Genomic DNA, 13,330 nt, shown 5'->3' with positions numbered 1-13,330 from the left:
CGCTTTATTCAGACAGTGTTCCTGGTGTCCCGCCGATCACACAGGAAGAGGAGGAGGAGGATTGTGTCAGCATGGAGGTGGAGCCTGGCATTCAGCAGCAGTCTTTTAGGGATGATTTACAGTCCCAAGAAACCTGTGGAATTGTACGTAGCTGGGAGGAGGTGGATGCGGATTATGTCGTACTTAGTGACTGAAAGGACTCTGGACCGAATGCCTCAGCTAACCTATGCTGCATGGCCTCCCTGATCCTGCAAAGCATGCGGAAGGATCCTCATATTCTTGGGATCAAGGAGAGGGATCATTACTGGCTGGCAACTCTCCTTGATCCACGGTACAAGGGTAAGGTTGCAGACCTTATCTTGCCATCGCAGAGGGAGCAGAGGATGAGACATCTCCGGGAGGCCTTGCAGAAAGGTCTGTGCAACGCATTCCCAAAGACTGGGAGGTTACAAACTCCTGGTCCTGGACAACGTGTTGCTGAGGCTTCGGTCAGTCAAAGAAGGAGCGGTGGAGATGGGGACAAGGTGCTTTGGGGTGGGGGGGCCGCGCGGCCCCCCCTTCCCCAAGGCACCCCCCATGTTGAGGGCACGCGGCCTGGTACGGCTCAGGAGGGGGGGGCGCGCTCGCTCGCCCCCCTTTCCTGGCCGGCCGGGTAGCGTGCTCGGACAAGGGTCTGTTGTGGACTTTGGGGGAACCCCCACGCCGATTTTTTTCGGCGTTGGGTGTCCCTTTAAGTCCATTCCAGGCGGCGGTGCCCGCGACGTCTCCTTTGCGGGCCCCGCCTACCTGTACACGCGCTCGAAATGGGCGGACTTGCCTCCGCCTTACGTGGGCGAGTCCGTTCATTTCAAAAGTTGAGCGAACTGTTTGGCAAACAGTTCGCTGAAACAGTCCGCTCAAAAAGTGCCGTGTGTGGGCAAGTCCGCTCATGCAAATTTTGAGCGGACTGTTGCGGCAACTGTTTGACGAACAAAGTTTCAGCGAACAGTCCCCGCGTGTGTACGCGGCCTCAGTGCTTTTGACTGTCCTACCCTGGAGATCCCTTCTTGAGAGGGGGAGGGCCCGTCACTTCCGGCTTCTTGACCTGTTTTTCCAACAAAGAAAAAACTATCCTCTAGTGTGTTTATGCAAATTTCTTCATGGGATAGAGCTTTTCTTTAGAACAAAACATGGAATGTTTTATCTGTGACACCACTACAGTACATGCAAGTGCATCCCATATACTATACATAAAAAAGATTTGTTTATAAGAGCATATACATGTTTTGAATTAATGTATATTGATAGCACATGTTCTTTGCAATGTCATAGATGCATATGTGTGTATCCTGAAGAACACACCTGAAGAAAGAATTTATCTGAAACATTGGGTGAAGGATCACATTACACCGTGTGCTGTAATTTTGGTGTCCTATATATATATATATTTGTATACATTCCAAAACATTTGTTCATTGTCTTAATTATCATGTTTTTAACCACTTGCTTACTGGGCACTTAAACACCCTTCCTGCCCAGACCAATTTTCAGCTTTCGGTGCTCTCACACTTTGAATGACAATTACTCAGTCATGCAACACTGTACCCAAATGAATTTTGTGTCCTTTTTTTCCCCACAAATAGAGCTTTCTTTTTGTGGTATTTGATCACCTCTGGGGTTTTTATTTTTTGCGCTATAAATGAAAAAAGACCAAAAATTTTGAAAAAAAACACATATTTCTTTGTTTCTGTGACAGAATTATGTAAATTATAAATTTTTCTTCATAAATTTTGGCCACAATTTATACTGCTACATATCTTTGGTAAAAATAACCCAAATTAGTGGATATTATTTGGTCTTTGTGAAAGTTAGAGAGTCTACAAGCTGTGGTGCGAATCGCACAAAATTGATCACATCTGATGTGCTGTGGCCGATCTCATTTCTTGTGACCCGAACAAGTCAGGAAAGTACAAATACCCCCAAATGACCCCTTTTTGGAAAGTAGACATTCCAAGGTATTTAGTAAGAGGCATGGTGAGCTTTTTGATGATGCAATTTTTTCCCACAATTCTTTGCAAAATTAAGATTTTTCATTTTTTTTCCCACAAAATTGTCATTGTAATAGGTTATTTCTCTCACATGGCACGTGTATACCACAAATGACACCCCCAAAAAAATTCTGCTACTCCTCCTGAGTATTACAATACCACATGTGGGACTTTTTCACAGCCTGGCCACATAGAGAGGCCCAACATGCAGGGAGCGCCATCACGTGTTCTAGGAGCATAAATTACACATCTAACTTGTTGACTACTTATAACACTTTTGAAGGCCCTGGAGCACCAGGACAATGACACGTGACACTGATGACAGATGGCACTGATACGTGGCAATGATGACACTTATACGTGGCACTGATGACACGTGGCACTGATGACAGATGGCACTAATATGTGGCACTGATGACAGATGGCACTTATACGTGGCACTGATGACACATGGCACTTATACGTGGTACTGATGACACGTGGCACTAATACGTGGCACTGATGACAGATGGCACTAAAACGTGGCATTAATACGTGCCACCGATGACAGATGGCACTAATACGTGGCACCGATGACGCGTGACACTGATGACAGATGGCACTGATAAGTGGCATTGATGACACGTGACACTGACAACAGATGGCACGTGACACTGACAGGTGGCACTGATGAGAAATGGCACTGATACGTGGCACTGATGACAGATGGCACTAATATGTGGCACTGATGACAGATGGCACTATGTGGCACTGATGACACGTGGTACTGATGACAGATGGCACTTATATGTGGCACTGATGACAGATGGCACTGGGGACAAATGGCACTGACAACAGGTGGCACTGGGGACAGATAGCACTAACAGGTGGCACTGGGGGCAGGTAGCACTGGGACGGATGGCACTGGGGTGGATGGCACTGGGGTTGATGGCACTGGGGCAGGATGGCACTGGGGTGGATGGCACTGGGGCAGATGGCACTGGGGCAGGATAGCACTGGGGCAGGATAGCACTGGGGCAGGATAACACTGGGGCAGGATGGCACTGGGGGAGGATGGCACTGGGGGAGGATGGCACATTTTTTTAACTTTTTTTTTTTTTTTTTACACTTACGGCTGCTGCAGCCGTTCATCTCTCCCCTCTCACACGCTGTCTGTGTGAGGAGGGAGAGCGGCGCTGAGAGATGATCTCATATGTTTACATATGAGATCATCTCACATTGGACACGCCAATCGCGCTGTAAACGGCCGCTGTGATTGGCCGTTTACAGCAATCTGTTTGCCTGTCTCCAGGGGACACGGCAAACACAGAACTTCCCCGATGCGCGCCCACGGAGGCGCGCATTGTGGAAGTGAACAACAGGACGTCCAGGGACGGCCTCCCGGACGAAAGCGCCTGCTCTACGGCTGTCATTCGTCTATAGGGAGGGCGCGAGGAGGTTAAGCATGTTTTGTTAAATAAATAATTTTGCTATAATTCCATTATGCATCAGAACTTTCGACCGCAATTTCGTACGAACTTTAGAACCCCATTGAAGTCTATGCGACACGAACGTTTGAAATAAAAAGTGCTAATTTTAATGGCTAATATGCAAGATACTGTCCTAAAAAGGGTTTGGGGACCTGGCTCCTGCCCCAGGGGACATGGGTCAATGCCTAAAATGATTTTAAAAATGGTCGTTTTGGCGGGAGCACTGATTTTAATGATGATTAAAGTGAAAAAAAAGTTAAATATTTCTTTAAATATCGTGCCTGGGGGGTGTCTATAGTATGCCTGTGAAGTGCCCCGTGTTTCCCGTGTTTAGAACAGTCCCTGCACAAAATGACATTTAACGGAAAAAAGTCATTTAAAACTGCTTGCGTTTTTAATGTAATATCTGGTTCCGACAATATGGATGAAAAAACAGGGGCTGAAAAATTGGGCCTTAGGCACTGGTGCTACAACACTGCAACCTCTCCCATATACTCTAGTTATAGTGCAGGAATGAGCCCTGCTGCAAAGCATTGCATCAAAAATTTTAATTAAACGCCCCTGTTAAACAGGGGCTCAAAAATTGGGCTGGTGTCACTGGTGCTAAGACACTGCAACCTCTCCCATATACTCTAGTTGTAGTGCAAGAATGAGCCCTGCTGCAAAGCATTGCATCAAAAATTGTAATTAAATGCCCCTGTTAAACAGGGGCTGAAAAATTGGGCCTTAGGCACCGGTGCTGGTGCCACGACACTGAAACCTCTCCCATATACTCTAGTTGTAGTGCAGGAATGAGCCCTGCTGCAAAGCATTGCATCAAAAATTGTAATTAAACGCCCCTGTTAAACAGGGGCAGAAAAATTGGGCCTTAGGCACTGGTGCTGGTGCCACGACACGGCAACCTCTCCCATATACTCTAGTTTTAGTGCAGGAATTAGCCCTGCTGCAAAGCATTGCATCAAAAATTGTAATTGAACGCCCCTGTTAAACAGGGGCAGAAAAATTGGGCTGATGGCATCACCCAGAACCAAAAATGTTCTTCCAATATATCAGCGGAGGAGGAAGAGGATAGACAATCAACATAACAGGACAGTCACTCAGCATCAGCATAGGCAATCTTGAAGGGATGTGATATTTAAAAAAAAATTATTCGGTTACATCAGCTTTAGGTGTTTGGTAGCTGTGGGTGATCCAAGACTGATTCATCTTGATGAAGGTCAGTCGATCAACCGATTCGGTGGACAGACGCACCCTGTGATCGGTAACAAAGCCACCAGCAGCACTGAAGGTGTGTTCCGAAAGAACGCTGGATGCAGGACAGGTCAGTAGCTCAATTGCATACTGTGCAAGCTCTGGCCAGTGATCCATCCTCAAGACCCAGTAAGCCAGAGGATTTTCCATGGGAAAGGTGTCCAAGTCTGACCTTGCCCCTAGGTATTCCTGCACCATGTAAATCAGACGCTGGAGATGGTTGCTGGAACCGATCATACCTTGGGGCTGCGGACTAAAAAATTGTCTGAACGCATCGGTCAGACGGCCACCTTCTCCACTGCTCCTTCTGACCGATGCCTCAGCAACATGTTGTCCAGGACCAGGAGTTTGTAACCTCCCAGTCTCTGGGAACGCGTTGCACAGACCTTTCTGCAAGGCCTCCTGGAGATGTCTCATCCTCTGTTCCCTCTGCAATGGCAAGACAAGGTCGGCAACCTTACCCTTTTACCGTGGATCAAGGAGAGTGGCCAGCCAGTAGTGGTCCCTGTCCTTGATCCGAAGAATACGAGGATCCTTCCGCAGGCTTTGGAGAATCAGGGAGGCCATGCAGCGTAGGTTAGCTGAGGCATTCGGTCCGGAGTCCTTTGGGTCACTAAGGACAACATGATCAACAGCTACCTCCTCCCAGCCATGTACAAGTCCACGGGTTTCTTGGGACTGTAAATCATCCCTACAAGACTGCTGTTGCTGCTGATGCTGAGTGCCAGCCTCCACCTCCATGCTGACACAATCATCCTCCTCCTCCTCCTCATCCTCTTCTTGTGTGATGGGTGGTACAGCAGGAACACTGTCTGGATAAAATCCTCCTCTTCCTGCCTCTGTTCTGCCTCAAGTGCCCTGTCCATTATTCCATGCAGTGTATGCTCTAACAGGTGGACAAGAGGTACAGTGTCACTGATGCATGCACTGTCACTGCTCACCATCCTTGTGGCCTCCTCAAACGGTGGCAGGACAGTGCATGCATCCCTGATCGTGCCCCACTGGCGTGGTGAGAAAAAACCGAGCTCCCCTGTCCTGGTGCCGTAGTCGCACAGGTATTCACTGATGGCCCTCTGCAGCGTGTGCAGCCACTGCAGCATGGCCAACGTTGAGTTCCACCTGGTGGGCATGTCACATATAAGGCGGTTCTTGGGCAGCTTCAACTCCTTTTGGAGCTCAGCCAGCCGAGCACAGGCATTAAATGATCGGCGCAAATGCACACAGACTTTCCTGGCCTGCTTCAGGACATCCTGTAAGCCCGGGTACCTGCCCAAGAACTGCTGTACCACCAGGTTAAGGACGTGAGCCACACAGGGCACATGGGTCAGTTGTCCCTGTCGGAGGGCGGAAAGGAGGTTGGTGCCATTGTCGCAAACCACCATTCCTGGCTTAAGCTGGCATGGCGTCAACCACCTCTTGGCCTGCCCCTGCAGAGCTGACAAAATATCTGCCCCAGTGTGGCTCCTGTCTCCCAAACAAACCAGCGCAAGCATGGCATGGCATCGTTTTGCCTGCGTACTTGCGTAGCCCCTTGAACGCCTACGGAGCACCGCTGGTTCTGAGGACAGAGCACTGGAAAAGGCCATGGAGGAAGAAGAAGAGGAGGGGGTGGAGGAGAGAGGTGTGTCACAACCAATAGTAGCATTTTGGAGGCGTGGTGGTGGAACAACCTCCAACACTACTGCACCTTGTCCTGCATCCTTCCCAGCTGCCAGAAGGGTGACCCAATGGGCCGTGAAAGACAGGTAACGTCCCTGTCCATGCCTACTGGACCATGAGTCAGCGGTAATATGCACCTTACCGCTGACCGCCCTGTTCAGCGAGGCAAGAACATTGCCTTCCACATGCCGGTAGAGAGCTGAAATCGCCTTCCGTGAGAGAAAGTGGTGTTTGGGGACCTGCCACTGAGGAACCGCACATTGTACAAACTCACGGAAGGGGGCCGAGTCTACCAACTGAAAAGGCAGCAGTTGAAGTGCTAGCAATTTAGCCAAGCTAGCATTCAATCGCTGGGCATGTGGATGGCTGGGAGTGAACTTCTTTCGACGGTCCAGCAGCTGGGGCAGGGAAATTTGCCTGCTACAATCAGACGTGGGTGTACTGCTAGCAGAGTGCCCGGAAGCACTTGGCTGTGACACACCTAATTCTACACCTTCATTCCTCTCAGAGCAGGTTTCAGAGAGGACTGAAGGTCTAGTGGGGTTGGAGATCCCAGCTGATGAGGAGCAAGGAGAGGTCCACTTTGTTCTTTTGTGTGGGTCTTTGAGGTACGATTGTCAACGAGCTGCATGGCAGGTCAACATATGTCTGGTCAAGCATGTGGTGCCCAAGTGGCTGATGTTTTGGCCACGCGAGATACTCTTGAGACATATGTTGCAAATAGCAGTGGTGCGATCTGATGCACTCGTCTCAAAAAAGGCCCACACCAAAGAACTTTTAGAATAACGGGCAGAGGCAGCGCCCTGCACAGGCGGAGCTCTGCGGTGTGATTCCGTCGGTGTGCTGCCCCTAAGCTGGCCCCCGGAGGGCATCCTGCTTCATTGGACATGTGCCTCCTCCTCCTCCTCTCTCCTACCAGGCACCCACGTGGAGTCAGTGCCCTCATCATCCCCTCCCTCTTCATCGCTGGAGCAAACCTGGCAGTATACTGCAGCTTGTGGAACATGACTGCCAGATTGCTGTCCTTCTTGAGCATCCCCTCTCTCTGCGCTCTTGCTACTGCCTTCCTCTAGCTGAGTATCATCATCAGAGCCTACAAAATACTGGGCATCCTCCTGGAGCATTTATCAAACACTGTGCTCAAAGATTTCAGGGGACTCCTCAGAAGGACGTGGTGGGTCTAGGGAAGGAGTCACTGATGATGACATTGAGACGAGGGAAGACGATGTGTTGGCAGCTGCTTTGCTAGTACCCTGAGCCTGGGTAAGAGAGGATGAGGAGGATGAAGAGGGCTTGGTCATCCACTCTACCAAGTCTTCGGCATGATGAGGCTCAACACGTCCAGCTGCCGAAAAGAAGGACAAGCGTGTCCCATGGCCACGTGCTGATAAAGACGATGCACCAAGGCCACGACCAGCACTGTTGTCTCTAGACACAGAGCCTGCTTGCCCTCTTTTATCGGCTCGCGCCTGTCTGCCTCTCCTTGTTGGCCTTCCAGACATAGTAATGGCCAGAAGGGAGATGGGAAAACCAGCAATTGGGTAGTGCATATTGTGCTGGAGGCACACAACACCCACTAACTCCTGCAGATGGCAGATGGCTCAATTAGAGAAGAGCTATATAGGTGGATATAACGGAGTATACTGCGGTCAGGGCACGCAGACAACACGCACAATCTCCTACAACTGACTGCAAGCTCTATTACAGAAGAGCAATATAGCTAGCTATATAGGTGGATATAATGGTGTATAGTGCGGTCAGGGCACGCAGACAACACGCACAATCTCCTACAACTGACTGCAAGCTCTATTACAGAAGAGCAATATAGCTAGCTATATAGGTGGATATAATGGTGTATAGTGCGGTCAGGGCACGCAGACAACACCCACAAACTCATGCAGATTGCTAAAAGCTCAATTACAGAAGAGTAAGAACACTAAATCGGCTGATAACGAACGGTGTATACTGTTTTGAAGGTACACAGAGAACACCCACTACCTCCTACAGACGCCAACACACTACACAAGGCCGCCACGCTGGTGGCCTTATATAGTGTGGGGCGTGTACTACACAGCCTGAGCTATGATTGGCCACAGGCACCCTGACTGTGGCCAATCATGGCTCTCCTCGCTGCCGGCGCTGTGATTGGCCAAGCATGCGGGGTCACAGTGCATGCTTGGCCAATCATGAGCCAGCAATGCACTGCGATGGCGCAGTGCATTGTGGGCCTTGAGTGCCACACGAATTTGGCGCGAACGGCCCATAACGTTCGGTATTCGCCGAATGTGCAAGCACACGATGTTCGAGTCGAACGTATGTTCGACTCGAACATCAAGCTCATCCCTAACGGGTGCCCCTTGACCATTCAGACATGATCTGTGTGTGGTCAGTAGGGATGCGCTGGGTGTTTGAGTCGAATACATGTTCGACTTGAACACCGGCTGTTTGCCTGTTCGGCAGAGCCGGAACTTTCTAGGCCGTTCGTGCCATATTCGTGTGGTGCTCACGGCCCACAACGCACAACCCACAAGCATAGTAGTGCCTTGCTGGCTCATGATTGGCCAAGCATGCACTGTGACCTGCATGCTTGGCCAATCACAGCGCTGGCAGCGAGGAGAACCATAATTGGCCACAAGCAGGGTGCCTATGGCCTATTATACCTCAGGGGCGGCCTTGTGTAGTGTGTTGCTGCATTCAGAGAGACAGGATAGGCAGGGACAGTGTCTTCCTTTCTTGTGATTGAACCCAGTGCAGTTAGAGTTGGTGTATTGTGCCTCCTGCACAGTTTACACCTGAAGCTACCCCCAATTGCTAGTGTTGTTCTGTTCCTATATAACAGGCAGCTGCAGCAGTTAGAGTTGGTGTATTGTGCCTTCTGCACAGTATACACCTGAAGCTACCCCCAATTGCTGATGTTGTTCTGTTTCTATACCACAGGCAGCTGCAGCAGTTACAGTGGTTTTATTGTGCCTCCTGCACAGTATACACCTGAAGCTACCCCCAATTGCTGGTGTTGTTCTGTTCCTATATCACAGGCAGCTGCAGTAGTTACAGTCGGTGTATTGTGCCTCCTGCACGGTATACACCTGAAGCTACCCCCAATTGCTGGTGTTGTTCTGTTCCTATACCATAGGCAGCTGCAGCAGTTAGAGTGTATATATTGGGGCTCCTGCACCGTATACACCTGAAACTACCCCCAATTGCTGGTGTTGTTCTGTTTCTATACCACAGGCATCTGCAGCAGTTACAGTGGGTGTATTGTGCCTCCTGCAAAGTATATACCTGAAGCTACCCCCAATTGATAGTGTTGTTCTGTTCCTATACCACAGGCAGCTGCAGAAGTTACAGTTGGTGTATTGTGCCTCCTGCACAGTATACACCTGAAGCTACCCCCAATTGCTAGTGTTGTTCTGTTCCTATACCACAGGCAGCTGCAGAAGTTACAGCTGGTGTATTGTGCCTCCTGCACAGTATACACCTGAAGCTACTGCCAATTGCTGGTGTTGTTCTGTTTCTATACCACAGGCAGCTGCAGCAGTTACAGTTGGTGTATTGTGCCTCCTGCACAGTATACACCTGAAGCTACCCCCAATTGCTGGTGCTGTTCTGTTCCTATACCACAGGCAGCTGCAGCAGTTACAGTGGGTTTATTGTGCCTCCTGCACAGTATACACCTGAAGCTACCCCCAATTGCTGGTGTTGTTCTGTTCCTATATCACAGGCAGCTGCAGTAGTTACAGTCGGTGTATTGTGCCTCCTGCACAGTAAACACCTGAAGCTACCCCCAATTGCTAGTGTTGTTCTGTTCCTATACCACAGGCAGCTGCAGCAGTTACAGCTGGTGTATTGTGCCTCCTGCACACTATACACCTGAAGCTACCCCTAATTGCTGGTGCTGTTCTGTTCCTATACCACAGGCAGCTGCAGCAGTTACAGTGGGTTTATTGTGCCTCCTGCACAGTATACACCTGAAGCTACCCCCAATTTCTGGTGTTGTTCTGTTCCTATATCACAGGCAGCTGCAGTAGTTACAGTAGGTGTATTGTGCCTCCTGCACAGTATACACCTGAAGCTACCCCCAATTGCTGGTGTTGTTCTGTTCCTATACCACAGGCAGCTGCAGCCGTTACAGTGGGTGTATTGGGCCTCCTGCACCGTATACACCTGAATCTACCCCCAATTGTTGGTGTTGTTCTGTTCCTATACCACAGGCAGCTGCAGCAGTTACAGTGGGTATATTGGGCCTCCTGTACCATATACACCTGAAACTACCCCCAATTGCTGGTGTTGTTCTGTTTCTATACCACAGGCACCTACAGCAGTTACAGTGGGTGTATTGTGCCTCCTACACAGTATATACCTGTAGCTACCCCCAATTGCTAGTGTTGTTCTGTTCCTATACCACAGGCAGCTGCAGAAGTTACAGTTGGTGTATTGTGCCTCCAGGCACAGTATACACCTGAAGCTACCCCCAATTGCTGGTGTTGTTCTGTTCCTATACCACAAGCAGGCAGCTGCAGTAATTACAGTCAGTGTACTGTGCCATCTGCTCAGTGTGCACCTAAAGCTACCCAAATTGCTGGTGTTCTCATCTCCCTGCAGGCCATTAGTATGTCTGGAAGCCCAACAAGGAGAGGCAGACAGTCACGAGGCAATAAAAGAGGTCAAGCAGGCTCTGTGTCTAGAGGCAACAGTGCTGGTCGTGGACACGGAGCATTGTCATCAGCATGTGGCCATGGGACACACTTGTCTTTATTTTCGGAAGCTGGACGTGTTGAGCCACAATGCGCTGAAGACTTGCTAGAGTGGATGACCAAGCCCTCCTCATCCTCCTCATCCTCTCTCACCCAGGCTCAGGGTACTGGCAAAGCAGCTGCCAATGCGTCCTCTTCCCTCATCTCAACGTCATCAGTCACTCCTTCCCTAGGCCCACCATGTACTCCTGAGGAGTCCCCTGAACTGTTTGAGCACAGTGTTGGGTACATGCTCCAGGAGGATGGCCAATGTTTTGAAGGCTCTGATGATGATTCCCAGCTAGAGGAAGGCAGTAGCTTGAGCCCAGAGAGAAGGGATGCTCAAGAAGGACAGCAATCTGGCAGTCATGTTCCACCAGCTGCAGCATACTGCCAGGTTTGCTCCAGTGATGAAGAGGGAGGGGAGGTCACTGACTCCACATGGGTGCCTGATAGGAGAGAGGAGGAGAAGGAGGAGGAGGCACATCTGCAATGAGAATACATGAAAATTATTGCGCTAACCTATATATAAAAAGTAAACCAAGCTGCTACACACAAATGTGAGAAAATTCATATGCAAAAAGAAACTATAATGTAGCGCTAAAATGAAAAATAGAAAGAAAAATAAGTGGTGAAGTGACTAACACCAACAAAAATAACCATAAAGTCCCAAGAATGAAGTGAATCAGTCCTTGAAATCCATGTGAGTCTTGGATGTAGTGGTTCATACAGTGCATAAGCAAAAAGATAATCCAAAAGACATCCAAAGCAATAACATCCAAATGAAATATGAAAAAGGTGGATACTCTTACCAGAGCCACAGGACCTGCATGTGGGCAACACCAGGTCAAGCAAGCATACACGAATGAATCCTCGACTCTACAGGAACTGTACGACAGATCACAGATGGTCCATCAGCCAATGGGGGGGCTGTAGGTCTTTCAATCAGTAAAGGAACAGTCAACACCATATCAAGGGTTCCAATCTTCCTTCCAAAGGTTCCAATAAAAGGAAAGATGGTCTATGACCGGTAACTCAACAGTGGAGAAAAAATTCATGGAGGGAATCATATTCAAAATACTGATGCCTGATGCATCAGTAGAAGTCCTTTGGGACGAAATGCATAGGGAAAGGTTTCTATGTTCCCTGTATTGCCTTTTATTATGTGATCACATTTTTAAAATTTTATTTTTATTGTATATGCTAGTTTTATGCCAATAAACAGCAAATTCTGTTTTTTTGATCTACACTATGGGAAGTCGTTGTTCTTTTTGTTTTGCATATGCCTCCAAAATGTTACTACTGGTTGTGACACAACTCTCTGCTCCAACCCCTCCTCTTCTTCTTCCTCCATGACCTCTTTCTGTTCTTTGTTCTCGGAAACAGCGGTGCTCCGTAGGCGTTCAAGGATACGCAAGTACGCAGGCAAAAAGATGCCATGCCGTGCTTGCGCTGGTGTGCTTGGGGGACAGGAGCCACACTGGGGCAGATATTTTGTCAGCTCTGCAGGGGCAGGCTGAGAGGTGGTTGACGCCATGCCAGCTTAAGCCAGGAATGGTGGTTTGTGACAATGGCACCAACCTCCTCTCCACCCTCCGACAGGGACAACTGACCCATGTCAGTGGGGCATGATCAGGGATGCATGCACTGTCTTGTCACCATTTGAGGAGGCCACGAGTGACAGTGCATGCATCAGTAACACTGTACCTCTTGTCCACCTATTGGAGCATACAAAATAATTATGGACAGGGCACTTCAGGCAGAACAGAGGCAGGAAGAGGAGGAGGAGGGCCTCTCAAGGTCCGCTTTATTCAGACAGTGTTCCTGGTGTCCCGCCGATCACACAGGAAGAGGAGGAGGAGGATTGTGTCAGCATGGAGGTGGAGCCTGGCATTCAGCAGCAGTCTTTTAGGGATGATTTACAGTCCCAAGAAACCTGTGGAATTGTACGTAGCTGGGAGGAGGTGGATGCGGATTATGTCGTACTTAGTGACTGAAAGGACTCTGGACCGAATGCCTCAGCTAACCTATGCTGCATGGCCTCCCTGATCCTGCAAAGCATGCGGAAGGATCCTCATATTCTTGGGATCAAGGAGAGGGATCATTACTGGCTGGCAACTCTCCTTGATCCACGGTACAAGGGTAAGGTTGCAGACCTTATCTTGCCATCGCAGAGGGAGCAGAGGATGAG

This window comes from Lithobates pipiens, unplaced genomic scaffold, assembly GCF_037356315.1.
Source record: "Lithobates pipiens isolate NorthernLeopardFrog02 unplaced genomic scaffold, aLitPip1_a1.2 Scaffold_22, whole genome shotgun sequence".
In the NCBI taxonomy this organism is placed as follows: Eukaryota; Metazoa; Chordata; class Amphibia; order Anura; family Ranidae; genus Lithobates; species Lithobates pipiens.
The sequence above is the reverse complement of the archived record's forward strand: the minus strand, read 5'-3'. Positions refer to the sequence as shown.